The sequence below is a fragment of the Brienomyrus brachyistius genome, unplaced genomic scaffold, assembly GCF_023856365.1.
Source record: "Brienomyrus brachyistius isolate T26 unplaced genomic scaffold, BBRACH_0.4 scaffold256, whole genome shotgun sequence".
NCBI classification, from domain to species: domain Eukaryota; kingdom Metazoa; phylum Chordata; class Actinopteri; order Osteoglossiformes; family Mormyridae; genus Brienomyrus; species Brienomyrus brachyistius.
Genome location: NW_026042531.1, coordinates 159,047 through 164,014, shown reverse-complemented (window position 1 = coordinate 164,014; position 4,968 = coordinate 159,047).

Here is a 4,968-nt window from a genome sequence, read left to right as displayed (position 1 = left end):
GCCCTGTGCCCTGCGATGGACTGGCATCCCGTCCAGGCTGTACCCCAGCCCTGTGCCCTGCGATGGAGTAGCGTCCCGTCCAGGGTGTCCCCCAGCCCTGTGCCCTGTGATGGATTGGCGTCACATCCAGGGTGTCCCCCAGCCCTATGCCCTACGATGGACTGGTATCCCGGCCAGGTTGTACCCCAGCTCTGTGCCCTACAATGGTCGGGCATCCCATCCAGGCTGTACCCCAGCCCTGTGCCCTGCGTTGGATTGGCATACCATCCAGGGTGTCCCCCAGCCCTGTGCCCTGCGCTGCACTGGCATCTCGTCCAGGGTGTCCCCCAGCACTGTGCCCTGCGATGGACTGGCATCCCATCCAGGGTGTCCCCCAGCCCTGTGCCGTGCGATGGACTGGCATCCCATGCAGGCTGTACCCCAGCCCTTTGCACTGTTATGGACCGGCATCCTGTCCAGGCTGTACCCTGTGCCCTATGATGGACTGGCATCCAATCCAGGTTGTACCCCAGCCCTGTGACCTGCGTTTGACTGGCATCCCGTCCAGGCTGTACCCCAGCCCTGTGCCCTGTGATGGACTGGCATCCCGTCCAGGCTGTACCCAAGCCCTGTGCCCTGTGATGGACTGGCATCCCATCAAGGGTGTCCCCCAGCCCTGTGCCCTGCGATGGACTGGCAATCCGTCCAGGCTGTACCCTGTGCCCTGTGATGGACTGGCATCCCGTCCAGGGTGTACCCCAGCCCTGTGCCCTGCGATGGACTGGCATCCCGGCCAGGTTGTACCCCAGCCCTGTGTCCTGCGATTGACTGGCATCCCGTCCAGGCTGTACCCCAGCCCTGTGCCCTGTGATGGACTGGAATCCCGTCCAGGGTGTCCCCCAGCCCTGTGCCCTGCGATGGACTGGCATCTCGTCCAGGGTGTCCCCCAGCCCTGTGCCCTGCGATGGACTGACATCCCATCCAGGGTGTCCCCCAGCCCTGTGCCCTGCGATGGACTGGCATCTCGTCCAGGGTGTCCCCCAGCCCTGTGCCCTGTGATGGACTGGCATCCCGTCCAGGGTGTACCCCTGCCCTGTGCCCTGCGATGGAGTGGCATCCCATCCAGGGTGTCCCCCAGCCCTGTGCCCTGCGATGGACTGGCATCTCGTCCAGGGTGTCCCCCAGCCCTGTGCCCTGCGATGGACTGGCATCCCATCCAGGGTGTCCCCTGCCCTGTGCCTTGCGATGAACTGGCATCTCATGCAGGCTGTACCCCAGCCCTGTGCCCTGTGATGGACCGGCATCCCGTCCCGGCTGTACCCTGTGCCCTATGATGGACTGGCATCCCATCCAGGGTGTCCCCCAGCCCTGTGCCCTGCGATGGACTGGCAATCCGTCCAGGCTGTACCCTGTGCCCTGTGATGGACTGGCATCCCGTCCAGGGTGTACCCCAGCCCTGTGCCCTGCGATGGACTGGCATCCCGGCCAGGTTGTACCCCAGCCCTGTGTCCTGCGATTGACTGGCATCCCGTCCAGGCTGTACCCCAGCCATGTGCCCTGTGATGGACTGGAATCCCGTCCAGGGTGTCCCCCAGCCCTGTGCCCTGCGATGGACTGGCATCTCGTCCAGGGTGTCCCCCAGCCCTGTGCCCTGCGATGGACTGGCAACCCGTCCAGGGTGTCCCCCAGCCCAGTGCCCTGCGATGGACTGGCATCCCGTCCAGGGTGTCCCCCTGCCCTGTGCCCTGCGATGGACTGGCATCCCATCCAGGGTGTCCCCCAGCCCTGTGCCCTGTGATGGACTGGCATCCCGTCCAGGGTGTCCCCCAGCCCTGTGCCCTGCGATGGACTGGCATACCGGCCAGGGTGTCCCACAGCCCTATGCTCTGCGATGGACTGGCATACCGTCCAGGGTGTCCCCCATCCCTGTGCCGTGCGATGGACTGGCATCCCGTCCAGGGTGTCCCCCAGCCCTGTGCCCTGCGATGGACAGGCATCCCGTCCAGGGTGTCCCCCAGCCCTGTGCCCTGTGATGAACTGACATCCCGTCCCGGGTGTCCTCCAGCCTTGTGTCCTGCGATGGACTGGCATCTCGTCCAGGGTGTCCCCCAGCCCTGTGCCCTGCGATGGACTGGCATCCCATCCAGGGTGTCCCCTAGCCCTGTGCCCTGCGATGGACTGGCATCTCGTCCAGGGTGTCCCCCAGCCCTGTGCCCTGCGATGGACTGGCATCCCATCCAGGGTGTCCCCTGCCCTGTGCCTTGCGATGGACTGGCATCCCATGCAGGCTGTACCCCAGCCCTGTGCCCTGTGATGGACCGGCATCCCGTCCCGGCTGTACCCTGTGCCCTATGATGGACTGGCATCCCATCCAGGGTGTCCCCCAGCACTGTGCCCTGCGATGGACTGGCATCCCGGCCAGGTTGTACCCCAGCCCTGTGTCCTGCGATTGACTGGCATCCCGTCCAGGCTGTACCCCAGCCCTGTGCCCTGTGATGGACTGGCATCCCGTCCAGGCTGTACTCCAGCGCTGTGCCCTGTAATGGACTGGCATCCCGTCCAGGGTGTCCCCCAGCCCTGTGCCCTGCGATGGACTGGCATCCCGTCCAGGGTGTCCCCCAGCCTTGTGTCCTGCGATGGACTGGCATCCCGTCCAGGATGTCCCCCAGCCCTGTGCCCTGCGATGGACTGGCCTCCCGTCCAGGGTGTCCTCCAGCCCTGTGCCCTGCGATGGACTGGCATCCCGTCCAGGCTGTACCCCAGCCCTGTGCCCTGTGATGGACTGGCATCCCATCCAGGCTGTACCCCAGCCCTGTGCCCTGTGATGGACTGGCATCCCGTCCAAGCTGTACCCCAGCCCAGTGCCCTGTGATGGACCGGCATTCCGTCCAGGCTGTACCCTGCTCCCTGTGATGGACTGGCATCGTGTTTAGGCTGTACCCCAGCCCCTTGCCCTGTGATGGACCGGCATCCCGTCCATGCTGTACCCTGTGCCCTGTGATGGACCAGCATCTCATCCAGGCTGTACCCTGTGGCCTGTGCTGCCTCCCACAGTCCAGACCAACACAAGCAGTCAAATTGAGGGATTTGTGCATTCTTAACTTAAAAACAAGAGTCATGAAGCTTCTCCAGGCTCGATCGATAAGAAAGCTTTTGTGTTGCCCAGAGTTGATGCTGAAATGGGGCGAGTTGGTGACAGATGGAGGTCATTCAGAGACCTGCATAAAATGAGCACGAGCACAGATCTCTGACATGCTCACAAGCCGTGATCATTACACATTACCTGAACGGCTCCCTCAAAGCCACCATGAGTCAATTTCCACGGTGCATCTTTTAAATAATATGAATGGCATGTGCTTAATACTGATTCCATGCAGGGGGTAGCATGGTGGTGCAGTGGTTAGAACTGTCGCTGCACACCGCTGAGATCTGGGTTCAAGTCTTTGTCGAGGTTAGTGTGTGTGGAGTTTGCAAGTTCTCCCTGTGTCATCATGGGATTTCCTCCAGGTACTCAGGTTTTTTCCCACATTCAAAAACGATGCTGAGATTAATTGGAGCTGACATATTGCCCGTAGGCGTGAGTGTGTGTGGGGGGGGTTTCTGCCCCATCTTTGGTTGTTCCCTACCTTTCGCCCATAGCCCCTGGGATAGGCTCCGGACCCCCCCCCCCCCCCCCCAGGTATTACCCAGGTATTAAATAGTTGGACCCACGGACAGTCAGGGGCAGACTAACTACTTTGGGGACCCTAGGCTAAAATGGGTAGGGGGTATTTTATTTTCTTGAGCTGAAAGAGAAAGTGGAAGGATTTAAAAATTATGTAGCATCAATAATGTGCTAATTATTTGCCAATGGTCGTATTATATTATATCCTTAAATGAAACTTCTGGATATGCTGTTGTCATGGAGCCCTTAGTTTTTTTTTTTTTTTTTTTTTTTTGGGGGGGGGGGGGGGGGGTGTCCACTTTGCCTAGTGGTAAAGTCTGCCTCTGTGTAAAGTAGTAGGACCCTTTGTGAAGGTGATGTTTCCCTCCAAGTCTCTATTGATCTGACTGTAGATAATTATATATTAAATCATCTCGTTTATTGTTATAGTGAGCATGAATGCTATGGAATCTTGCCATTTCTTAGCATAGATTTTGTAGAGTTTATAGCGTAGATATTCACGAGAATTGAACTGAACTGGATCTTATTTCTCACAGCTGATGAAAAGTATCCCCACAAGCTTGACAATATGCTTTCTTCTTTATTTACTAATTGGAAAACAAGAGCCCCAAAAAATAAATGCATATATATACATCGTTTGGTCCTTCACGGCTTTAAAGTCTGGGTCAGCAAAGGCAAAATCTGAAAGTGCTTGATTTTTCATATATATATATTTCAGAAACAGGCAAAACACATCGCAAGCAGGAATACAGAAATATTTTTTTCTTTGAAATATATTTCACAAAACCTCATCCATCTGCTCGCATGTCATGAATAAATATATAATGGTACAAGATCCAAAAAGTAAAAAGAAAAAAAGAATCCTAGAGTCCTAATGCTATTTGAATGGTTTATTTTAAATATACAAAAAGAAAACGGCATGAACAATTATGCTGTTGATTCAGTACAGGGACCTGGGGAAACACTTCTTCACTAAAACATGCAAAAGTAGGCAGGTAATGTATCAATGTCTCAGCCAGGTTGCTCTTTAGTACACGATGCCCATCGTACTCTCTAACAGCTCGAAAATCAGCTTAAGTATAAACAAATCTAACAGAGATGTGAATCTAAAATGGGCTGATACTCGTGAATGGGTTACTCAAGAATACTCATGAATACCCAAAGTAGTTATGATACAAAAACAATCTTGAATCAGTGTCTTGACACATAAAAAGGCAGAATAATAGAGCATCTCCAATCATTCTTCATACTAAACTAATTTGATCTACATAAAAATATCTATATATATATATTAATATATACGACTATCTGTATATTTTTATGCA